Below are 26,975 nucleotides of genomic sequence, written 5' to 3'. Positions count from 1 at the left end.
GTGGACTGAATCTTTCGGTCACAGCCTTGAGGAAACCGGGCAAATCTTGTAACACTGGATCTCCCTTATCTATAAGACCATTTACCCACTTCAAGGCCCTCCCTCTGAATCTCATACATACGTTAGCAATGATATCAATAGGGGACAAGTCATCAAAACTCAGATAATATCTGAAGAGAGCTAAACAGTGAGAGATATTTCCATAAAAGTAAGGCAGATCCTCGGGCAAATCTTGGATCTCGGGCATGGCAGGCACCTCTATCTGGTGTTGGACAGGCGGAACCCCCTCCTGGGGCTGGACAGGCAGAACCCCCTCCTGGGGCTGGGCAGGCGGAACCCCCTCCTGGGGCTGGGCAGGCGGAACCCCCTCCTGGGGCTGGGCAGGCGGAACCCCCTCCTGGGGCTGGGCAGGCGGAACCCCCTCCTGGGGCTGGGCAGGCGGAACCCCCTCCTGGGGCTGGACAGGCAGAACCCCCTCCTGGGGCTGGACAGGCAGAACCCCCTCCTGGGGCTGGACAGGCAGAACCCCCTCCTGGGGCTGGACAGGCAGAACCCCCTCCTGGGGCTGGACAGGCAGAACCCCCTCCTGGGGCTGGACAGGCAGAGCCCCCTCCTGGGGCTGGACAGGCAGAGCCCCCTCCTGGGGCTGGACAGGCCTTGGCCGGACCTCTGGCAAGGTGGACACCTCTCGGACCTCTGGCAAGGCGGGCACCTCTCGGACCTCTGGCAAGGCGTGGACCTCTGGCAAGGCGGGCACCTCTCGGACCTCTGGCAAGGCGAGCACCTCGTGGACCTCTGGCAAGGCGGGCACCTCTCGGACCTCTGGCGAAGCGGGCACCTCTCGGACCTCTGGCGAAGCGGGCACCTCTCGGACCTCTGGCGAAGCGGGCACCTCTCGGACCTCTGGCGAAGCGGGCACCTCTCGGACCTCTGGCGAAGCGGGCACCTCTCGGACCTCTGGCGAAGCGGGCACCTCTCGGACCTCTGGCGAAGCGGGCACCTCTCGGACCTCATGCCGTGAGGCAAGGGCAACGGGGACCTCATGCCGTGAGGCAAGGGCAACGGGGACCTCATGCCGTGAGGCAAGGGCAACGGGGACCTCATGCCGTGAGGCAAGGGCAACGGGGACCTCATGCCGTGAGGCAAGGGCAACGGGGACCTCATGCCGTGAGGCAAGGGCAACGGGGACCTCATGCCGTGAGGCAAGGGCAACGGGGACCTCATGCCGTGAGGCAAGGGCAACGGGGACCTCATGCCGTGAGGCAAGGGCAGCGGGGACCTCATGCCGTGAGGCAAGGGCAGCGGGGACCTCATGCCGTGAGGCAAGGGCAGCAGGGACCTCATGCCCGAAGGCAAGGGCAGCAGGGACCTTATGCCCGAAGGCAAGGGCAGCAGGGACCTCATGCCCAAAGGCAAGGGCAGCAGGGACCTCATGCCCGAAGGCAAGGGCAGCAGGGACCTCATGCCGTGAGGCAAGGGCAGCGGGGACCTCATGCCGTGAGGCAAGGGCAGCGGGGACCTCATGCCGTGAGGCAAGGGCAGCGGGGACCTCATGCCGTGAGGCAAGGGCAGCGGGGACCTCATGCCGTGAGGCAAGGGCAGCAGGGACCTCATGCCGTGAGGCAAGGGCAGCAGGGACCTTATGCCCGAAGGCAAGGGCAGCAGGGACCTCATGCCCGAAGGCAAGGGCAGCAGGGACCTCATGCCCAAAGGCAAGGGCAGCAGGGACCTCATGCCCGAAGGCAAGGGCAGCAGGGACCGACACCCCTCCTGGGGTCGCAGGGCCGGACACCCCTCCTGGGGTCGCAGGGCCGGACACCCCTCCTGGGGTCGCAGGGCCGGACACCCCTCCTGGGGTCGCAGGGCCGGACACCCCTCCTGGGGTCGCAGGGCCGGACACCCCTCCTGGGGTCGCAGGGCCGGACACCCCTCCTTTCGAAATTTGAGCACCACAGTGGCATAACTGAGCAGAATTTGGCACTATGGCAGAATGAGGAAAGCTCTTTTTATGTTTGCGAGTAGGACATAGCTGAATAAAATGTCCCGACCTGCCGCAATAAAAACAGAGCTTCTTATCCCTTCTATGTCTCCTTTCTTCCTCAGAGAGACTGGGTCGTGGAAAACTCCAAAACTTGCCTTTGCTTACGCTAGAAAAACAGCAGCCAGAATTGAGAGTACCAGACTGATCTTTTCCCCTTTTTTCCTGCGTCTCCTTAAAGGGAGCAGGTAACCTTACTGAATCTTCAGGCAGAGCAGACAGTATCTCTGAAGATAGGATTTGAATACCCTCCAGTTTCTCTCTGAAATCCACCAGCAATGCAGAACTCAAAAACGGCAAAAACTTGAGAGGCAGGGAACCTTTCTGAAGTGAAGCCATTTTATGAGATTCAGCTGAATCAAAACAAAACTCCTGCACACGTTTATTTTGGCAGATCATTCTGTAACGATTTCTAGAGTTCTCTGTGTGTGCGTGCTTGGAAAGATGTCAGCTGAAGCCAGGTGAAAATTAAGTAAAGTTTATTGTGGAAAAAGTGGTGGTAAAAATAAATATAAACTGGATGCTTGATTACATGGAACAAAACACGATAAATGGAATATTTCAGGTTAAACATAGATGCAAAATAAACATGAAGAAATCCGGGTTTAAATCAAGCAGGGGAAAAATAACATACCAAAAATGAAGTGATCAGGCAGGAATGGAAACAAACTGCAAATAATAGTCCAGAAATGTAGATGTTGAACTGGCAGGGTAAGAAGTCCAGAAGCAAAGCACATGCGTTTTAGCAAACTGCAGGGAAGTCTCCAAGAAGCAAATAAGGCAGAATCTGGACAGGGTTACTGGAGAGAGCCCAGTCTCACTCCATACGGAACCGCAATGATCTGCAACTAAGTGCCTGTGAGCTGGAGTTAAATAGCAGCAGGGTGTTGGGCTCCAGGTGCACACAATCAGGTAATTACCCTGCAGAGGCAGTGTGCAACTGCCATTCAGACCTGAGGCAACAAGTGAGACCCCTAGAGGCAGGAATGAGGTAATGCAAGGCAAAACAAAACACAAATATTCCTAACAGCTACACTACATTTGCACTAAACAGTCAGATCTCATTATATTTTACCACCCAGATTGCCAAGTGGCAGGATGGTCCAAGTGTATACAAGAAAGTGGCAAGATTGACGTGTTAGTGAAGGGTGTAGTATGTTATGCCGGCGGTCGGGCTCCCGGTGGACAGCATACCGGTGCCGGAATCCCGACCACCGGCTTACCGACAGCTGGGTGAGGGCAAATGAGCCCCTTGCGTGCTCACTGCGCTCGCCACGCTGCGGGCGCAGTGACATGCTACGCGCGCCACGTTATCTATTCTCTCTCCAGTGGGTTCGTGGACCCCCGAGAGGGAGAAAAGCTGTCGGTATGCCGGAGGTCGGGATTCCAGCGCCGGTATGCTGGTCGTCTGGAGCCCGGCCGCCGGCAAACTGAAGACCACCCTTACTGAAGACTGTACTTATGCTATGTGATGTTATTAATTTATAAATATTAAGTCACTCAATGATCACCTCAATCATCTATATGTTTTGGATGCATAAGCCTTTAGTTGCTCATGATATTGTTGATGATTGGCAGAGCACTGTTCACACATCTGCAGAACATTGCACCCAATCTGTTACAGTATCAAGCCTGCTAAGAACATCTGCGGGAGATTTTAATGTTTGAACTTACCGTATCTGTGAGGTATAATGCAGACTGACTTATAAACAATTTTAATGATGCAGAATCTTGCAAAAGAAATAGAACTATCAATCATAAAGTATTGCGTGAAGATGAAGGACATTTTCAAAACTGTTCCACAAACTATTCACCTCGTTCAGCTGTTCATAATGATCCATGTTTCACCATTCAAGTGGAACCTAGTGTTAAATGTTGCCCACAGATATCACCATGTCCCACACAGACCTCTCCTTATAGATCAATGGCACAGAGTAGAATAAATGAATACCATTGTAGCCCCTAACCCACCCTTCCCACAGCCTAACCATAACCCCACCTCCTACACCTTAACCCTCCCCCTAGTACCTAATCTAAGCAATGCCCCTGTACTTACCTCTGGGATCTGGTGGGATTCAGCTGTAAGTCTTTTGACTGGTGGGATCAGTATTTCGACCGGATCCCAAACATGGGGCTGTTTTAAGGGGAATTAGTTATGTGACCGGCAGTTAGGAGACCGCCGATCACAATACCGGCCACTACATCCCGCCCGCTCATGCTGACCAACAGAGACTATTCCCACTCTTGGGTGTCCACGATACCTATAGAGTGGGATTAAAATCTGTGACGAGTGCAGTGATCCACCGGGCCCGCAGTGTGGCAAGTGCAGCAAGTCTGCAAGGGGCTTTGTGGCACTCGCCCCCCCCGATGGCCATCTCACAGCCGGTATCCCGGCGTCGGTATTGTGACCAGCGGAACTCCTGACCGCCGGTCACACATTCCCAACCCGTTGTAAGTCCCAATACTAACAATGATGGATGTGGATGTATGAAGAGTGAGTGGGACAGGTGTATGGATTTTAAGTATATAAATGCAGATTCTTGCACTAGCATTCACTAGTAAACAGGTTGCCACAACCATATTGTAGCTAGAGATGAGCGTTTTGGTACGGCTTGGTTTTGACCTGGATCTGTTGTTGGTTATTCGGCATGTTTTGGTCAAATCCATACTTGCAATAATTTGGAGAAAATTAGAGACATGCACCAAACCACCAATCTCTAATAGATAAGATACCACAAATGCATCCATTTTGTGAAACAACAAAGAAGAAAACGAAACTGGAACATTGAACTCCGAAATCCAGCACCTCTACAAAAGAGCCTGTCCTGCTGCAAAACTCAATTTGCCTGAAGTTCTGCAACATTTTCACTCATCTCTCACACTGTTCACATAAAATAAGCAATAAATTGCAAAAGCCAGAACAGTGAAATAGCGACGCATTTATATCTGCAAACATAAAATGTAATAAAAATAAATATATGAAACATAGTATACTCAACTGGACAAATAACCTAAAATAAAAATAACAGTACATAAAGACAAACCTTTTCTTTTAGTATTTGTATGTTAGGTTGAGTATGAATTTCCAGCTGTCGGGATGCCGGCGGTCAGGAGACCGACAAGGGGCGGTAAGTAGTCTAACCCTCCCCCTACCATATCCCTAACCCTCCCTTTCAGGTGCCTAACCCGAATCCCCCCCCTCCCCCCCGCAGCCTAAACCTAACTTCCCTGGGGGGCACCTAAACCTAATCCCCCTCCCCCACGCCATAAACCTACCCATCCTGTAAGTTATATATTACAGGGACATGTGGTGAGCTAAATAGCTCAGGAGGAACTGGCTAGCACCAGATCCAGATTTACATGCAATATATGAGCCAAAGCGTACATCTGGGCATTATACACAGGTGCAGCAGTATAAACTCCTGGAAATTTGGTGAGTTTTGATCAGAGATGTGCGGAAAAGATAAGAAAGTGAGGCACTGCCTCACCTGCCATAGACTTTTCACTCCAGAGTTTTGGCTATAAAAATTATTAGAATAATGCAAAGAAGATATTTCAAACATATTTTTTGTATTTTTCATATACTTTACGCAGTCAACACTCTGGCACAAACATTAGTATGACAGGAAAGGCTCTGCCTCACCTGCCTCACCCTACCGCACGTCACTGATATATTATATATACAAGGTGAGGCAAGAAAACCTCCCAGATTTTAATGGTTAGCAAAAAGGCATGGTAAATGCTCTTCAACATTTTAGTACAAAATTTTAGTACATAGGGGGTAATTCCAAGTTGATCGCAGCAGGAATTTTGTTAGCAGTTGGGCAAAACCATGTGCACTGCAGGGGAGGCAGATATAACATGTGCAGAAAGAGTTAGATTTGGGTGGGTTATTTTGTTTCTGTGCAGGGTAAATACTGGCTGCTTTATTTTTACACTGCAAATTAGATTGCAGATTGAACACACCACACCCAAATCTAACTCTCTCTGCACATGTTAAATCTGCCTCCCCTGCAGTGCACATGGTTTTGCCCAAATGCTAACAAAATTCCTGCTGCGATCAACTTGGAATTACCGCCATAGAGCCTAATTCAAGGTTGAATGCTAATGTATTAGCAAAAGCAAATTTGGAAACATTTGCAAAGTGAACGCAAATCTGCACAAACAAAAAACACGCCCACAGTGCAAACTAACAAAAAAAAAAATCCAAATACACAAAAGAGGTGTCACCCTGAAAGCTATGCAAACAAGCGCTAGAAGCAATTATACTGCAGTTTCTTTGCAGATTACCGTTCATTTGCACTAAGAGAACCTCTGCATTTAGGGGGTAATTCCAAGTTGATCGCAGCAGGAAATTTTTTAGCAATTGGGCAAAACCATGTGCACTGCAGGGGGGGCAGATATAACATTTGCAGAGAGAGTTAGATTTGGGTGTGGTGTGTTCAATCTGCAATCTAAATTGCAGTGTAAAAATAAAGTAGCCAGTATTGACCCTGCACAGAAATAAAATAACCCACCCAAATCTAACTCTCTCTGCAACTGTTATATCTGCCACACCTGCAGTGCACATGGTTTTGCCCAATTGCTAACTTTCTTGCTGCTGCGATCAACTCAGAATTACCCCCTTAGTGTTTCCAGCAAATTAAACTACAAACACAGGGTAATGTGCATATGTTAGCAATGTCCTGAATTGTAAAGCATGAACAGTTTGAATGATGCACTTACCAACCAGGGCCGGTTCTAGACCTTGTGGCGCCCAGGGCGAAAGCTTCCTTTGCCCCCCTACAGTTAAAGCAGAGTTGGTGCGTGCCCAAAAATAGGGGCGTGGCTTCATAGAGAAGGAGCGTGGACACAGTTATGCCCGCAGTAGTTGTGCCGCCTGTAGCTGTGCCCCCAGTAGATTGGCCCCCAGTAGTTGTGCCCCCTGTAGCTGTGCCCCCTGTAGCTGTGCCCCCTGTAAATGTGCCCTCAGCAGTTGTGTCCCCTGTAGCTATGCCCCCAGCAGTTGTGCCCCTAGTAGATTTGCCCCCATTAGATTTGCCCACAGTAGTTGTGCCCTCAGTAGATTTGCCCCCTGTAGTTGTGCCCCCAGTAGCGCCGCTTACAAACACGAAAAAATCCACACACAATACTAACTAGCCCTGCTCTTGCTTCCCGACCGATGCTGCTCCGTCTCTGCTGGCTGCCCGCTCCTCTGTATGGGAGACACGTCATGACGTCTCTCCCATAGCAGCGCTGCACAGACACTAGAGGTCAATTATGACCTCTAGTGTCTGACACTGGCGCCGGCTGCAGCGGACGCCCACACAGACCACTGCTGTAGCCGGGGAGCGAAATTCAGGATGCGAGGTGCGGGTGGGCACCTGCGGGGAGACTGTGGCCGCGCCCGTGGGCTGCAGCGCCCTGGGGGCCTGCCCTGCTTGTCCGTGCCTTGAACCGCTCTTGTTACCAACATGAACTAAACTAAGGAATAAACCTAGAATTCAAATTGCATAAGGGTCAAAAACCTGCAGCTAAATAGTGAGGCAGCACACAAGCTGTGTATGATTTTACTAAACATCATCAGCTGTGTGCGAATATTCGCTAATTGTGCAACAACTGCATCAATCATCGATGTTATTGCTGTCATTATAGTGACTTGCAGAGTGTGCGTAGCTCTATACCTGCCCAGAATCTTCATTGACTTTTTCTGTACTTTATGCGTATGCACCGCCCAGGACCCAGGTACATACTTCCACTACATGCCCCTGTTACACGCCCAGATTTGTAAACGTGCGGAGACTGCCCACAGACACTCCTCCGCCACGCCTTTTTTACATTGTTTAGTTGAGGGGTTGTTTTTCTGTGCAAGTTTGCAGAATAATTTAGTGGAGGCGATTTTTCCTCTATTCCGAACGCAAATATAGCGGTGGATATGCGCTGTGCGAATTTTGTGCATGTGCAGTGTATTGATTATCGCCAACTGCAAATGCATTTGCATTTGCATTCAACCTTGAAGTAGGCCCATAATCTAAAAGTACATGGATATACAGTTTATTTTCAATTGGTTTTCATATGATACCGTCCAGATGGTGGCCTTTGTTCGTGATACACATTTGTAATTGATGTCTGAAGTTTTGCATCACTCAGCGGGTCATTTCCGGCGTTGTCACTGCAATTTCTTGCCGAAGATCACTTTCATTTTTCTGTCTACGTTACCATGCTAAATTTTCGTTACTGGGTGGAAAACAACCCTCATCAGCTTCATGAAATGCCTCGACTCAGCCAACGAGGCCATCTGAAAGCTAAAAACATCGACCAAGAACCATTAATGAACTGAAGGCTGCCATATTCCAAGAAATGATGACATCATATTCTTTTTTGCCTTTGTGGTTAACCTTACAATCTGGGGTTTTTTTTTTGCATACCTTGCCTTCTTATTTGTTGCATGATTACCCAGCACTGCTAAACTATTACTATCAATAAGAACAATCTCTCTATAAGCAAGGTTGGTTTTAGGGTTACGTTGAGAGAAGCAGAGCAGGTGTGGCCATTGCTGTGTGGGTGTGACCAGTGCAGTGTGGATGTGGCCAGTGCAGTGTGGGTGTGGCCAGTGCAACGTGGGTGTGTACACTTTTTACACTATGGGCGTTATTTAGATCCTGAATATTGGTACTTTGCGCATATGCAGGACATGTTCTGTGCATGCACAATGTCACGATCCGGGTATCTGGACGCCATTTCTTACCCATCAGATGCCTCCTAAGGCTGGCTCAGCGCTCCAGGACCGGATCCCATCTGTTATCCTGATGTGTACATTCCTGTATCCTCTCCTGTCACTCTGGGACGCTGTCACAGTAAACGCCATATTACACCTGGCATGGCGTCTCCCGCGGCCTCCGCCGCCGTCCCTGAACTTCTGCATGCAGAGTGTCTGAGTGGCGATTACGTCAGCCGCGGCCTCCGCTGTGTCCGCGTGGTTGGATGTGCATCTGTCAGCCTGGCGCCTCCTGTCTCCGGTGGCCGGCGCTGCCATTACTGTTTTCATTACCACATGGATTACAAACCAAACTTCCCTCCAAGTGTCTGCATGGGCGCAGCCATCTTGGATTCTGTCAGCTGATCATTTCCACCAATCTGTTCTCAGTATTGATAATCTGCATAATTGCCTAGCCAATCCCTTCCTTGCTGCAGGTATAAATACACTGTGCCTGAGCAAGGAAGGCGTCAGTGCTTTGGTTGTCAAACCTAGTTCCTGTTTGTCTCTCTCCTGTGATTGTCTTCCAGGTTCCAGCTCCTGTCTCAAGACTTCCACCATAGAGACCCGCACCAGCATTCCACCTGCGGTGTAGCCTGACTCTCCAATCCATTGTGGATTCATCTGTTTCCAGCTACAACATTACCTGCTTCCAGCTCAGCTTCCAGCAGAGTACAGCTTCCCTTAAAGGGCCGGTGTCCTTTCTACACTTTACCACTCTCCACCGGTATTATTATTTCTCCGCTCTCAAGTTCTACATTTCAGTTCATATTTCATCGCTCCCGAGTTCATTTATTATTTAACTGGTTCCAGCCAGTATCCACTCCGTGCTAACAACAGTCTGGTTCCAGCCAGTATCCACAGCAGCTGTTTTATCTTCAGCAACCCAGCTTTTCCTGGAACACCAGCTGGCACAATCCTGGGTTATCTCCATTGCTACAGTCGGGCCTGGTAAGGACTTTCCATCTAGAAGATCATAAGAACTATCTCACACTACCAGTGCCCTGTGGCTCCTGCCATCCTGTAGTACCCAGGAACTGTATTTATTCTTTGCTGACTTTTACGTTTTCTTTTACTGCTGCTGTGTTGCGGAGTTGTCATAATAAACATCATTGACTTTTATCCAAGTTGTCGTGGTCACGCCTTCGGGCAGTTATTATTCATGTTACTTACATGTCCAGGGGTCTGATACAACCTCCCAGGTTCCGGTACATCTCAGCCCCTACAACTGAGGCTGCCTCCCGTCAGCTCAGGCCCTCAGTTGTGACAGTAAGCACTGACCTAATGAATCCAGCCGGAGACCAGGATCAAGCGGCTAGGCCGATGCAAGAACTGGCAGCCCGACTAGAACATCAGGAGGCTGCACAGGGCCACATCATCCGCTGTCTCCAGGATCTCTCTACTCGGCTGGATGGGATTCAGACAACTTTCCGTGGATCAGGCGCGTCTGGTGCGTCAACCACAGTGACTCCAGCTATAACCCCACCCACCTTACCCATTTCTGCTCCACGTCTTCATCTTCCAACGCCAGCAAAATTTTACGGATCTCCAAGATTCTGCAGGGGATTTCTCAACCAGTGTGAGATTCAGTTTGAGCTACAACCTGGCAATTTTCCCAGTGACCGTACAAAAATTGCCTACATTATTTCTCTTCTCAGTGGCTCAGCCCTTGATTGGGCATCACCGTTATGGGAGAGGTCCGACACCCTGCTATCTTCCTACACTGCCTTCGTGTCAACATTCAGGCGCATCTTCGACGAGCCAGGCCGGGTAACCTCAGCTTCATCCGAGATTCTCCGTTTACGCCAGGGGTCACGTACTGTAGGACAATATCTGATACAGTTCCAGATCCTGGCATCCGAACTGGCATGGAACGACGAGGCCCTGTATGCTGCATTCTGGCATGGCTTATCTGAGCGTATTAAAGATGAGTTAGCTACCAGAGACTTACCTTCTAAGTTAGATGAGCTACTCTCACTCTGCACGAAAGTGGATTTACGTTTCAGAGAGAGAGCAACTGAGCGTGGAAGATCATCTGCTCCAAAATCTTCTGCTCCTCCTCCTCGTCAACTGTCACCATCTAAAGATGAGCCCATGCAACTTGGCCGTTCCCGTTTAACTCCTGCTGAGCGCCGAAGACGTCTCTCCGAGTTTCTCTGTCTCTATTGTGCAGCTCCGTCTCACACCATTAATGCCTGTCCCAAACGTCCGGGAAACTCCAAATCCTAGCTCGCCAAGGAGAGGGCCGGCTAGGAGTAATGATCTCCTCTCCATCTCCTCAAGATTGTAATCTCCCAGTCTCGCTTCAAGTTGCTCAACGTTATCGGAACGTCATTGCCCTCCTTGATTCCGGAGCAGCTGGGAACTTTATTACCGAAGCCTATGTTAAACGGTGGTCCCTACCCACCGAGAGACTTCCTTCGTCCATTTCTTTAACTGCCGTGGATGGCAGCAAAATTTTTGATGCAGTTATTTCTTTAAGGACTCTACCAGTTCGTCTGAGAGTGGGAGTTCTTCATTCCGAACTTATTTCTTTTTTAGTGATTCCAAGAGCCACACATCCTGTGGTCCTGGGCCTTCCATGGCTCCGTCTTCACAATCCTACAATTGATTGGACGACTACGCAAATCCTGGCATGGGGTTCCTCCTGTGCTGAGACATGTTTGTTCAAAGTATTGCCTGTCTGTTCTTCCTCCCCCAGGTCGTCTGATGTTCCACCTCCTCCATATCAAGATTTCACGGATGTGTCAGTAAAGCTTCTGCTGATATCCTTCCTCCTCATAGAGAATGGGACTGTCCGATTGATCTCGTTCCAGGGAAGGTTCCACCTCGAGGCCGAACTTATCCGTTGTCTCTGCCTGAGACGCATTCTATGGAGGAATATATTAAAGAGAACCTAGCAAAGGGGTTCATTCGACCTTCTTCTTCTCCAGCCGGCGCAGGCTTCTTTTTTGTAAAAAAGAAAGAGGGTGGTCTGCGGCCGTGCATCGACTACAGAGGTTTGAACGACATTACCATCAAGAACCGTTATCCTTTACCCCTGATTACTGAGCTCTTTGACAGAGTTAGCGGAGCTACCATCTTTACAAAGCTGGACTTGCGAGGTGCATACAATCTCATCCGGATCCGTGAGGGTGACGAGTGGAAGACCGCCTTTAACACCCGTGACGGACATTATGAGTACCTCGTCATGCCCTTCGGATTGAGCAATGCTCCAGCTGTCTTCCAGCATTTTGTCAATGAGATCTTCAGAGACATTATATACCGTCATGTCGTGGTCTATCTAGACGATATCCTCATTTTTGCCAACGATTTAGAGGAACATCGTTTTTTGGTTAAAGAGGTTCTGTCCCGTCTCCGTGTCAATCATCTCTATTGCAAATTAGAAAAATGCGTCTTTGAAGTCAAGTCCATTCCGTTTCTAGGGTACATTGTGTCCGGTTCCGGACTAGAGATGGATCCTGAGAAACTACAAGCAATCCAAAATTGGCCGGTACCCTTAACCCTCAAAGGGGTCCAGAGGTTCTTAGGGTTCGCCAACTATTACTGAAAGTTTATACGAGACTTTTCCACCATTGTGGCGCCTATTACTGCTTTCACTAAGAAGGGTGCTAACCCGTCCAAGTGGTCTGAAGAAGCCATGCAAGCATTTCATCTTTTAAAACAAAGGTTCATCTCTGCGCCTGTTCTGAAACAGCCTGACATCGACTCTCCTTTCATCTTAGAGGTGGATGCCTCCTCCGTTGGAGTAGGAGCGGTGTTATCTCAGAGGGCTAAAGATGGCCATTTACACCCTTGCAGTTTCTTCTCCCGGAAGTTCTCCCCAGCTGAGCGCAACTATGCCATTGGCGACCAGGAGTTGCTAGCCATCAAGCTCGCTCTAGAAGAGTGGAGGTATCTGTTGGAGGGAGCTTCTCATTCAATCACCATACTTACAGACCACAAGAACCTTTTATACCTGAAGGGCGCACAATGTCTCAACCCTCGTCAGGCCAGATGGGCACTTTTCTTTTCCAGGTTCGACTTTAAACTCCAGTTCTGTCCGGGCTCTCAGAATCGCAAGGCCGATGCCCTTTCCCGCTCATGGGAGCAAGAAAATGAGTCAGAGTCTTCAGACAAGCATCCTATTATAAATCCGTTGGCATTCTCCACGGTAGGGATGGACTCTACGCCCCCATCAGGGAAAAGTTTTGTGAAGCCGATGCTAAGGAAGAAGCTCATGCATTGGGCCCATGCTTCCCGTTTTGCCGGACATACAGGTATCCAAAAAACCCTGGAGTTTATCTCTAGGTCCTATTGGTGGCCAACTCTGAAAAAGGACGTCTTGGAGTTTATTGCATCTTGCCCAAAGTGTGCCCAACATAAAGTATCCCGCCAGTCGCCTGCGGGGCAACTGGTTCCACTATCCGTTCCCCGTCGACCATGGACCCACTTGTCGATGGATTTCATTACAGACTTACCCATGTGCAACAAGTTCAATACCATCTGGGTGGTAGTTGACCGGTTCACCAAGATGGCACACTTCATTCCTCTCACCGGTCTTCCGTCAGCTTCCAAGTTGGCTCAAGTATTCATACAAGAGATCTTCCGACTCCACGGTCTTCCTGAAGAAATTATCTCAGATCGAGGAGTTCAATTCACAGCCAAATTCTGGCGAAGTTTATGTCAAGTCCTCCAAGTCAAGCTAAAGTTTTCCACGGCTTACCATCCTCAGACCAATGGTCAAACCGAGAGGGTGAATCAGGACTTGGAGGCCTTCCTCCGCATCTATGTGTCCTCCTCTCAAGATGACTGGGTTCAATTACTTCCCTGGGCCGAGTTCTGTCATAACAACCAGTATCATTCTTCATCTGCTTCAACACCATTCTTCACTAACTTTGGATTCCACCCTAAAGTCCCTGAGTTCCAACCGCTTCCAGCAACTTCTGTTCCCGCAGTGGATATCACCTTGCATCAGTTTGCCAATATCTGGAAGAGCGTACGATCAGCTCTGCTCAAGGCATCGTTCAGGTACAAGAAGTTTGCGGATAAGAAGCGTCGAGCAGTTCCTGCTCTCAAGGTGGGTGATCGGGTATGGTTATCCACGAAGAATTTGAGGTTAAGAGTTCCCAGTATGACGTTTGCACCTCGCTATATCGGTCCTTTCAAGATTGAACAAGTCATCAATCCTGTTGCTTACAGACTCCAGTTGCCTCCCTTCTTAAAAATACCCAGGACATTCCATGTTTCCCTGTTGAAACCGCTGATCTTGAATCGGTTTCATTCCTCACTTCCTCCAACTCCGAAAGTCCAAACTCAACGAGGCGTTGAGTATGAAGTGGCCAAGATCCTGGACTCACGTCACCGTTACGGTCAACTACAATATCTTATTGACTGGAAGGGTTATGGTCCTGAGGAACGTTCATGGACCAATGCTTCTGATGTCCATGCTCCTGCCTTGGTCCGGAGATTCCATTCCAAGTTTCCTCAAAAGCCAAAGAAGTGTCCTGGGGCCACTCCTAAAGGGGGGGGTGCTGTCACGATCCGGGTATCTGGACGCCATTTCTTACCCATCAGATGCCTCCTAAGGCTGGCTCAGCGCTCCAGGACCGGATCCCATCTGTTATCCTGATGTGTACATTCCTGTATCCTCTCCTGTCACTCTGGGACGCTGTCACAGTAAACGCCATATTACACCTTGCATGGCGTCTCCCGCGGCCTCCGCCGCCGTCCCTGAACTTCTGCATGCAGAGTGTCTGAGTGGCGATTACGTCAGCCGCGGCCTCCGCTGTGTCCGCGTGGTTGGATGTGCATCTGTCAGCCTGGCGCCTCCTGTCTCCGGTGGCCGGCGCTGCCATTACTGTTTTCATTACCACATGGATTACAAACCAAACTTCCCTCCAAGTGTCTGCATGGGCGCAGCCATCTTGGATTCTGTCAGCTGATCATTTCCACCAATCTGTTCTCAGTATTGATAATCTGCATAATTGCCTAGCCAATCCCTTCCTTGCTGCAGGTATAAATACACTGTGCCCGAGCAAGGAAGGCGTCAGTGCTTTGGTTGTCAAACCTAGTTCCTGTTTGTCTCTCTCCTGTGATTGTCTTCCAGGTTCCAGCTCCTGTCTCAAGACTTCCACCATAGAGACCCGCACCAGCATTCCACCTGCGGTGTAGCCTGACTCTCCAATCCATTGTGGATTCATCTGTTTCCAGCTACAACATTACCTGCTTCCAGCTCAGCTTCCAGCAGAGTACAGCTTCCCTTAAAGGGCCGGTGTCCTTTCTACACTTTACCACTCTCCACCGGTATTATTATTTCTCCGCTCTCAAGTTCTACATTTCAGTTCATATTTCATCGCTCCCGAGTTCATTTATTATTTAACTGGTTCCAGCCAGTATCCACTCCGTGCTAACAACAGTCTGGTTCCAGCCAGTATCCACAGCAGCTGTTTTATCTTCAGCAACCCAGCTTTTCCTGGAACACCAGCTGGCACAATCCTGGGTTATCTCCATTGCTACAGTCGGGCCTGGTAAGGACTTTCCATCTAGAAGATCATAAGAACTATCTCACACTACCAGTGCCCTGTGGCTCCTGCCATCCTGTAGTACCCAGGAACTGTATTTATTCTTTGCTGACTTTTACGTTTTCTTTTACTGCTGCTGTGTTGCGGAGTTGTCATAATAAACATCATTGACTTTTATCCAAGTTGTCGTGGTCACGCCTTCGGGCAGTTATTATTCATGTTACTTACATGTCCAGGGGTCTGATACAACCTCCCAGGTTCCGGTACATCTCAGCCCCTACAACTGAGGCTGCCTCCCGTCAGCTCAGGCCCTCAGTTGTGACACACAAACGGGTCCAGCGATGAAGGTAGCAGGACGGCAACAGACCGTCAGTGATTGACAGTCTGCTGCTGTCTGGGGGGCGGGGGTGACGATTGCCTGCGTTGTGAAAGCAGCAGTGATAGCAACTCCAACCACATCTGAATCGGACCACATCATCCCCAATGTCATCCTAAATACATAAAAGTTGAAAAATTGCATCAGTTTGTGAGAGAATTAGAATTACATTTGTAATATTTATGGTTTATGGCACTGGCCACATTTTGTCGCCAACTGGGTGATGAGTTATCATCAAGCTGTCATGACGATGGGCCTAATTTATATGAAGGGCCTGGGGATATGCTGAAGCCCCATCTGCCCTATTGTTAACAAAAGCAAAATAAGTAATAGCACAACTTACTTATTCTGTATACATTTTTATATTTGTCTACTGAGAACATGCATAAGTGAATGGCAAAATAATTCTACAGTTTGTCCCAAATTATGTTAGCCCCTACCTCATTAGAATATATAGTATGATGTAAGTGTCTATCACATTTGGACTTACAGATTGTCCTCTTACACCTAGCCTCAATACACCATACTGTGTGAGACACCCTGCAAGGCTGAGCCACACCAAGCGGTGTAGCATAGCAAATTTTTCTTTAAGCTTTGCACCTTATTCGCATCACAGACACAGTGGGCGGGATGTACTATCACCGATCGCGGGTCATCGCAATTATGCTAATCGCATATGTACTAACTAACATATGTGATTAGTATCGCAATGCGATGCCAGGGGTGCCCTGCAATCAGTTGTAGTCCCGAGGGGAAGCCCTGCAGCTCAGCGCCCACCTCACCCTGACCTCCTGCAGCATGGAGTACAGCGGCTCCCTGAGACCCCCGGCCGGCAGCCGACCGTCTCCCATCATATGCTCCTGCGTGCGGGGCGGGACCACGCCATTCCCGTTGTGCACCCCCCCCGAGCACCAGCTGCTGCAGGAGCTCAGAGGAGGCGGGGGATCCTAGAGCAGGCTGCCAGGACACCGACACACTGGAGAGAGAGGGGTCGGCGTTCGGCAGCGAGTGCGGCGGGTTGCGGAAAGAAGCCCGTAGGCTTCTATAGGGTATCGCCATAAAAAGATAGCGATACCCTCCGCACCGATATGTGGGCGGCTGGGTCTTAGTACATTTCAAAATGCGGTAAAACCACCACATTTTTCCCTTAGTACATCCTGCCCACTGGGAAACACCACTTACTGGGATGTGAGTTTTAATGCACAGCAATTAGTTTTAAACATTTACAAAGTCACAGGGGTGGATTGGGATTGAAAACCAGCCCAGGACATTTATGGAAGCAGCCCTAATGGGAATGGCGTCTGTTGTGGGGGTGGGCTCTGTTGAGTGAGCGGGATTCCTCCTCTTAGGGTCTGAATCTGAATTGGACGCAGTTTCAGCCATTCTTGGGTCTTTTGCTGCAGTTGCATCTGTGACTTTATGCTAATGACACTGCAGTGCCCTTCCCTGGTCTACATCCGTGCATCCAAATATGCAAGGACTAAGATGACCACTTTCGGTGTCTACAGATGCTGCAATCATGCTATGTGTCAGTGTCACGCCACCATCCGTCACTTCACTGATACTGTCACCAGCCCTGTGCTAGGTGCAATTCATCTGGCTGAGGGTGTGATGTACTAAATGATATTGCCGCCATTCGTCACGATTCTAAGCACATATGTACTTACATATGCGCGTAGCATTGCAAAGGACAGCTCTTCCGATAAGAGCTGTCCTCGCCGACCCCCAGCGTCTCCTTGACTTCCGGGATTCGGCCCCCTGTGTCATTCTGTGCATGTGCAGAATGATGGGGCTGTCCAGCGGCATGCTGGGAGGGCTCTGATCGAATCCCTCACACAGTGCTGTGGAGAGAAGCCCATAAGCTATGGGGTATCGCCAGCAAAAGCTGGTGAACCCCTCCATGGCTTTGACCTGCCGGGTGTTAGTACATTAGGAAAATGCAGTAAATGGGTGGGTTTACCGCATTTTCCATTTAGCACATCCAGCCCTGAGTATGGCTTCCAATGTGAGGCCATACTCAGTACACTACATTACATCTGCATCTGATTAGCAAAATCCTGTATCCACACAGGAATGTCCTATACTTTTCTAGTACACTTCTTGGTGCGTGTTAGTGATGAGCGGTTTCGGTTCCCCGGAATCCGAACCCCCCCGAACCCCCCCGAACTTCACCATTTTACACGGTTCCGAGGCAGACTCGAATCTTCCCGCCTGCTCTACCTACCTCTGTGTTGTCAAGTATACTATCCATCCATACCTGTGGTGCATTTAAGTTTTGTGCAGTAGTAGGAGGACAGTGCATAATTTTGCTGACCACCAGTATATAATATATAGCAGTACGGTACAGTAGTCCACTGCTCTACCTACCTCTGTGTCGTCAAGTATACTATCCATCCATATCTGTGGTGCATTTAAGTTTTGCGCAGTATATATAGTAGGAGGACAGTGCAGAATTTTGCTGACCACCAGTATATAATATATAGCAGTACGGTACAGTAGTCCACTGCTCTACCTACCTCTGTGTCGTCAAGTAAACTATCCATCCATACCTGTGGTGCATTTAAGTTTTGCGCAGTAGTAGGAGGACAGTGCAGAATTTTGCTGACCACCAGTATATAATATATAGCAGTACGGTACAGTAGTCCACTGCTCTACCTACCTCTGTGTCGTCAAGTATACTATCCATCCATACCTGTGGTGCATTTAAGTTTTGCGCAGTAGTAAGAGGACAGTGCATAATTTTGCTGACCACCAGTATATAATATATAGCAGTACGGTACAGTAGTCCACTGCTCTACCTACCTCTGTGTCGACAAGTATACTATCCATCCATACCTGTGGTGCATTTAAGTTTTGCGCAGTAGTAGGAGGACAGTGCATCATTTTGCTGACCACCAGTATATAATATATAGCAGTACGGGACAGTAGTCCACTGCTGTACCTACCTCTGTGTCGTCAAGTATACTATCCATCCATACCTGTGGTGCATTTAAGTTTTGCACCGTATATATAGTAGGAGGACAGTGCAGAATTTTGCTGACCACCAGTATATAATATATAGCAGTACGGTACAGTAGTGCACTGCTCTACCTACCTCTGTGTCGTCAAGTAAACTATCCATCCATACCTGTGGTGCATTTAAGTTTTGCGCAGTAGGAGGAGGACAGTGCATAATTTTGCTGACCACCAGTATATAATATATAGCAGTACGGTACAGTAGTCCACTGCTCTACCTACCTCTGTATCGTCAAGTATACTATCCATCCATACCTGTGGTGCATTTAAGTTTTGCGCAGTAGTAGGAGGACAGTGCATAATTTTGCTGACCACCAGTATATAATATATAGCAGTACGGTACAGTAGTCCACTGCTCTACCTACCTCTGTGTCGTCAAGTATACTATCCATCCATACCTGTGGTGCATTTTAGTTGTTGTGCACAGTATATATAGTAGGAGGACAGTGCGTAATTTTGCTGACCACCAGTATATAATATATAGCAGTACGGTACAGTAGGCCATTGCTATTGATATATTACTGGCATATAATTCCACACATTAAAAAACGAAGAACAAAAATGTTTAGGGTAAAATAGGGAAAGATCAAGATCCACTTCCACCTCGTGCTGAAGCTGCTGCCACTAGTCATGGCCGAGACGTTGAAATGCCATCAACGTCGTCTGCCAAGGCCGATGCCCAATGTCATAGTAGAGAGCATGTAAAATCCAAAACACAAAAGTTCAGTAAAATGACCAAAAAATCTAAATTAAAAGCGTCTGATGAGAAGCGTAAACTTGCCAATATGCCATTTACGACACGGAGTGGCAAGGAACGGCTGAGGCTCTGTCCTATGTTCATGGCTAGTGGATCAGCTTCACATGAGGATGGAAGCACTCATCCTCTCGTTAGAAAACTGCAGTGCCACTCCTAGATGGGCCAGGTGTTTGTGTCGGCCACTTTGGTCGCTTAGCTTAGCCATCCAGCGACCTTGGTGCACCTCTTTTTTCTTTGCATCATGTGCTGTTTGTTGACTGTTTTTTAAATCTGCCATCCTGTCTGACACTGCAGTGCCACTCCTAGATGGGCCAGGTGTTTGTGTCGGCCACTTGAGTCGCTTAGCTTAGCCACACAGCTACCTCATTGCACCTCTTTTTTTCTTTGCATCATGTGCTGTTTGGGGACTATTTTTTAAATCTGCCATCCTGTCTGACACTGCAGTGCCACTCCTAGATGGGCAAGGTGTTTGTGTCGGCCACTTGGGTCACTTAGCTTAGTCACACAGCGACCTTGGTACACCTCTTTTTTTCTTTGCATCATGTGCTGTTTGGGGACTATTTTTTAAATCTGCCATCCTGTCTGACACTGCAGTGCCACTCCTAGATGGGCCAGGTGTTTGTGTCGGCCACTTGGGTCGCTTAGCTTAGTCACACAGCTACCTCATTGCACCTCTTTTTATCTTTGCATCATGTGCTGTTTGGGGACTATTTTTTAAATCTGCCATCCTGTCTGACACTGCAGTGCCACTCCTAGATGGGCCAGGTGTTTGTGTCGGCCACTTGGGTCGCTTAGCTTAGTCACACAGCTACCTCATTGCACCTCTTTTTTTCTTTGCATCATGTGCTGTTTGGGGACTATTTTTTAAATCTGCCATCCTGTCTGACACTGCAGTGCCACTCCTAGATGGGCCAGGTGTTTGTGTCGGCCACTTGGGTCGCTTAGCTTAGTCACACAGCGACCTTGGTGCACCTCTTTTTTTCTTTGCATCATGTGCTGTTTGGGGACTATTTTTTGAAGTGCCATCCTGTCTGACACTGCAGTGCCACTCCTAGATGGGCCAGGTGTTTGTGTCGGCCACTTGGGTCGCTTAGCTTAGTCACACAGCGACCTTGGTGCACCTCTTTTTTTCTTTGCATCATGTGCTGTTTGGGGACTATTTTTTGAAGTGCCATCCTGTCTGACACTGCAGTGCCACTCCTAGATGGGCCAGGTGTTTGTGTCGGCAACTTGGGTCGCTTAGCTTAGCCACACAGCTACCTCATTGCACCTCTTTTTTTCTTTACATCATGTGCTGTTTGGGGACTATTTTATAAATCTGCCATCCTGTCTGACACTGCAGTGCCACTCCTAGATGGGCCAGGTGTTTGTGTCGGCCACTTGGTTCGCTTAGCTTAGTCACACAGCGACCTTGGTGCACCTCTTTTTTTCTTTGCATCATGTGCTGTTTGGGGACTATTTTTTGAAGTGCCATCCTGTCTGACACTGCAGTGCCACTCCTAGATGGGCCAGGTGTTTGTGTCGGCCACTTGGGTCGCTTAGCTTAGTCACACAGCGACCTTGGTGCACCTCTTTTTTTCTTTGCATCATGTGCTGTTTGGGGACTATTTTTTGAAGTGCCATCCTGTCTGACACTGCAGTGCCACTCCTAGATGGGCCAGGTGTTTGTGTCGGCAACTTGGGTCGCTTAGCTTAGCCACACAGCTACCTCATTGCACCTCTTTTTTTCTTTACATCATGTGCTGTTTGGGGACTATTTTTTAAATCTGCCATCCTGTCTGACACTGCAGTGCCACTCCTAGATTGGCCAGGTGTTTGTGTCGGCCACTTGGTTCGCTTAGCTTAGTCACACAGCGACCTTGGTGCACCTCTTTTTTTCTTTACATCATGTGCTGTTTGGGGACTATTTTTTTAATCTGCCATCCTGTCTGACACTGCAGTGCCACTCCTAGATGGGCTAGGTGTTTGTGTCGGCCACTTGGGTCGCTTAGCTTAGTCCTTCAGCGACCTCGGTGCAAATTTTAGGACTAAAAATAATATTGTGAGGTGTGAGGTTTTCAGAATAGACTGGAAATGAGTGGAAATTATGGTTATTGAGGTTAATAATACTATGGGATCAAAATGACCCCCAAATTCTATGCTTTAAGCTGTATTTGAGGGGTTTTTTTGTAAAAAAAATCACCCGAATCCAAAACACACCCGAATCCGAAAAAAAAAATTTCAGGGAGGTTTCGCCAAAACGTGTCCGAATCCAAAACACGGCCTCGGAACCGAATCCAAAACCAAAACACAAAACCCGAAAAATGTCCGGTGCACATCACTAGTGCGTGTGTCTGACTCTGTACTGTAACTCTGTATGAACATCATCGCAATGCATGCATGCCTGTTGCAACTCAGAGGCAAGCGCAGATGAAAACCATTGCACAAAAAAAAACAGAAAACACATTGGCCCCTACAGGAAAAAACACACCCATTGGCCCCCACAGAAAACAATAAAACAAATTGGCCCCCACAGTAGAAAAATAAATTTAATGTATAATATAGCTTTTGGTATTACAATTTGTTTCAAATTTACACGGCTTTTTGAAAGTTCCAGTGACAACAAGAGGTTCTATAAGTCTTAGCTGTAACATCTATATATTAATTTATTTATTAACATTTATGTAGCGCTGGCATATTCTATTGCACTTTCTTTCAAAGTCAGGCAGGGTTGTAGTGGGAACTGAAAGTTGCCCTGGAAAAAATTGCAGAAGTGGCAGCACCAGGGGTATACCTTGTAACCATGGCAGCAGCACCACCCCTCACATGTCAACAAACAAAACAGACCCCACATGCACATTGGCCCACCAGGAATCTTCCCTGTGATCCCTATGGCCGATCCATCTCTGCAGATGAGGCAAACAGAACTAGGCGTGATAAAAAAAACTGCAGCCACTGTATCATAACATTTTGCAATGAAAAAGAGGGGTGTTTTTAATTGTGGGAGTGGCGGTGCAATTTCGCCTTCCCCAGTGGTATACCCAGTATAACGTTTTTAACAGCATTCACATAAAGAAAGCTCATCTTGATCAGCTACAACATTGAAGTAATTGGTTACACTGACACCCAGTGTGGTCAAGAGGACACAAGTCCAACGCTTGACCACTGCAGCTGATATCATCATCAATACCGTGTAGGCTGCCTCTGATGGGACTGCAAAGGTTACTGCGAAACATCATTTTCATTCACTGCTAACCCCCTCCGCCCAGCAAAGTTTGAAGGGAGTGATAATGCTTAATGGCAATGACACCAGGTCAGGTTTGTTAAGTCAAATGACAAATTAATGGCTCCTTTCAGTCTAGCAGCTGTCAAAGGAAACTCGAAAAGGAAATAATTGCAGAACAATTCCATTTTATTGAAATAAGTCCCTTTCACCTTTCATTAATGAAATACTTAATCTAAGAACAGCAAACGGCCACAAGTCATATTGAATTTCTTAATTATGTTTTTCCAACCTTTTCATACTTTGTAAACATTATGAGGATTGAGTCTTTAGCATCATCTGTGCTCATTCTCCATTCATATTTTTGTCTTGCACATGTTAGTCCAAACACATTTTCCATATTATCCCTGGTTCTTAATCCTTTCCCTGTACAATTAGACAGAAGAGTCCCTTAAGCTATACACAAGCCTTTGTGGGGTGTTTTTTTTTCCTTTTCTTTCTGCAGTCCTTTGTTAGTAATTCAACTCCTCTTTTTTTCTACAACTTTTGCTTCTGTCAGTTTGCCTTAGAGGATGCAAAGGAGAAAATGGTATTAATTTGTGTAAACTCCCCTCAATCCGTCCTCTCACAAATCCCCCCTCCAGGCTCTTCTTCCTCCACACTGCTGCGCCGCTCGCCTAGTGCTCTGTGAAAATGGTAAATGTGTCGCAAGCGATAAGACTTCAGCGCTCAGCTCTGCGAGATTCCTATTTGGATAGCAGAGCCGCAGCACTGTGCTGTCAGCCTGTCTCCCAGTGAATGAAAAAGTTTAACAAACTGGAAAATGGAAGATCACTGAGGCTTGTTGAGTAGGAAAATGCTTCCTCTCTGCGTCTCCGGGAACTGATTTTTTATTTTTCCGTTCACCCATTTTCAAATGTTTTTAAGTAGTAAGATAAAGTTTGGAGTGTTAAAAGGAAAATGAAATATATCGTAGTTTCCTCAATCACGTCATTGTTAACACAAGTTTGTTTTAAATGCCAGATATAGTTTTCATTCCAGTGCATTCAGTTTTAATTCATTTTATACATGGATTTTTACTGGTTATATTCTGTTGCTATGGTAACACAGATGTAGGATGACACGTATGCTGGAATCGGAGAAAAGAAGAATGAGTTTGCAAAAGAGGCAGTTGTGTATTATATTTTTGCTTTGCATACATTTGTATGAATTAATTGCTATCTCTTCCAATTGTGATACACTGTTATATGCCATTAATAGTGTTGTGCGAGCAGCACAGTTGTTCCTCCATGGCACCTGTAGACTCGCATGGTGCTTGGAACTGCAACCTGGAGATTTGCTGGAGAGCTACAGTACCCTGCAAGTCCTTTGGATGCATCGGGAGCCCCACATGTTGGTCCCGATGGAAGCCAGCCCCTTCCTTGTGACTACATTACATTACATATATGGGGTACAGGGCTGTAATATGACAAATTGTCACCCTGCTATGGCTCTGATAGCTAATTGGGAGCATGCAAACGCCACTGTGGCATTTTGTGACTATTTTTACCTTATTGTCATCAAGAGGCCTAAAAATATTTATTCTGTACTGTGCAAGTGTCTACTTTGCATCTGTGTTTTAAGGTGGACATAGCTTGAAAGCCTGGCTGAGTTGCCCCGCCTCCCGGTGCTCTGATTGGCTGGCATGCAGAATGACAGGGGCGTGCTGCAAGGCCGCTCCTCTTCGAGGTGTGGCCCTGCCACTTTTTATTACACATAGAGCAATACCAGAACTGCATTACAGTCCAGTTGTTCCCTGCTACTCACTCTTGTGGGTTGAAGATACAGTATACTCCTCTGGCCCAATGCCCACCTCACTACATGTATATTACCCTAATGGTCACACAGCTGTATGGCAAATGTACTGTACACTGCTAAGTAAGGGAACTTTAGCTCAATTTAATTATTCAGTAATAAAGTAATACATGCTAATTGTAAATTTGCATATTTACATTAAGGGATTAAATGAATGCAAAAGCAGCAGTAAATTAGAGGGACAATAGATGACTGAGCTGTAACAGAGGTAACAGGTACTGTAGATTAAACAATGATCTATGCTGAAAATGTGACTATAATAGGTTATTCTACTGTATGTACAATATTGATCAATCTGAGCATCATTCAGCAGCAACAGTCATCCCTGTTGTTAAATATATTATATTATAGCCCCTACAATTCCTTTTTTTCTAATACAATTACTAATACAATGATCATAGGGCCTAATTCAGATCTGATCGCAGCAGCAAATTTGTTAGCTAATGGGCAAATACATTTGCACTGCAGGGGGGCAGATGTAACCTGTGCAGAGAGAGTTAGATTTGGGTGGGGTGTGTTCCAACTGAAATCTAAATTGTAGTGTAAAAATAAAGCAGCCAGTATTTACCCTGCACAGAAACAATATAACCCACCCAAATCTAACACAGATGTAGGATGACACGTATGCTGGAATCGGAGAAAAGAAAAATGAGTTTGCAAAAGAGGCAGTGGGTATATTTACTAAAATTCGTATTTGTCCCGATTTGGAGAGAGATTCATCACGAATGACATTGAAAGTGTAATTTTGCAACTTTTTGAATTTGTTACGCCTCATTTACTAAGCTGTCTTATTTTTTTTTTTCCTGTTGTCCGATGTCGATGTCATTCATATTTTTGTAAGGTATAATGCGGCCGATTTAGTGGTTTGTCGGCCGTGTTCTGAGGTTTTTGTTACGACTGCGTCACATTTCGGTTACGGCAGTGTTTATCCGTTCCCGGACGCGTTTTTTTTTCTAAGTTTCGATTTTGTCACTCGTCCGTGATTGGTTTGATTCGTGATGGAGGAGTGTCTGTGCTCATTACTATAAAAACGCCCCAAACCGGCCGCACCTCGTGGGTTTAGCTAGTGGAGAGGAGAGAGGAAGGTGTGTTAGGAGTTGGTGAGTTTTGTGGAGTTTGTGGAGGATTTGAGGCGGAGTTTTGCGATTGTTGAGTGCTGTACTGTGTGTGTAAGTAGTCTTGTCATACTAGTTGTGTAGTTATTTAAAAGTCTGTCTAGTTTTTTGTCTTTGTTTTTTTTTTACGTCTATTGTCATTGTTTGTGAGTGAGTGAGTGAGTGAGTGAGTGTGTGTGTTTGGTGTGTGGTGTGTAGTGGTAGTGGAGGAGTGTGTTAATTGTTTTTTTTTCTCAGTGTTATTTGTTGTTTGTCCTGATTATGTCCCAGTCAGAGGTGAGTGTGGTGGAGGAGGTGAGTGAGAGGGAGGAGGTGAGTGAGGTGGAGGAGGTGAGTGAGAGGGAGGAGGTGAGTGAGGTGGAGGAGGTGAGTGAGAGGGAGGAGGTTAGTGAGGAGGAGGGGGAGGTTGCTGCAGCGGCTTCCACTAATAGTGATAGTGATGGTGTTGTGGCTCCGCAGCCACGCACCACTACAAAGACGGGCCGCAATGTTAAGTTCAGTTACGCTGAAAATATGGCTCTGGTGCGGGAGCTGATGAGGCATCATCGCCAGTTGTTTGGGCATGATGCTGCAAAGGTGTCGACACGCAGGAAGACTGTTCTGTGGGGTAAGGTCGTTGCGGCTGTGAATAGTGAGGGTGTGGTGAGGCGGACCGAGGACACCTGTCGTAAGCGCTTCTACGACATCAAGGGCCGTGTGAAGGCGAAGATGGCGAAGGAGGCTAAATCAGCCCACCAAACCGGGGGTGGACACCCCTTCCGAGTGTCTTATCGAGATTGGGAGGAGCATGTTCGTACGCTGATTCCGCCTGAAGTGGTTGGTGCAACTCATGTCCGGGATTCGGATCGGCCAAGGCAGGATGGTGAGTTTGTTTAATTTTTTTTATGTAATTTAAACATCTGTGCTTTGTCCTTAGTTGTGTGAAATGTCTTTGTGCTAATTGTGATTGTTATTTGGTTCTTTCTTCTAATGTGTTGGTGATGTAGTGCATGCCTGGGCAACCTGTGGCTCTCCAGCTGTTGTAAAACGACAAGTCCCATCATGCCTTGCCACAGTTTTGCAATTAGTGAATGCAAAATGTGTTGCCGGGCATGCTGGGATGTGTAGTTTCACTACATCTGGAGAGACACAGGTTGGCCAGGGCTGATGTAGTGTTACTCTCAATTCTGTTTTTTTTTTGCCTTATGTATTGTCAATGTTTCTGGTTGGGTTTGCCTTTTTCTGGTGTCTGTTTTTCCAAGTAAATGTTAGTCGGTGTATTTTAATGAAGTGTGATTACTGTGTTTTATGCATATGTTTATATTTTAACATTTTCAATGGACGTATGTTTATTTTGTGTTGTTCTGGGTTGTCATTTGTGTTGATTATGTGTATTTTCA

This window comes from Pseudophryne corroboree, chromosome 6, assembly GCF_028390025.1.
Source record: "Pseudophryne corroboree isolate aPseCor3 chromosome 6, aPseCor3.hap2, whole genome shotgun sequence".
In the NCBI taxonomy this organism is placed as follows: Eukaryota; Metazoa; Chordata; class Amphibia; order Anura; family Myobatrachidae; genus Pseudophryne; species Pseudophryne corroboree.
This window is presented reverse-complemented; position numbering follows the sequence as displayed.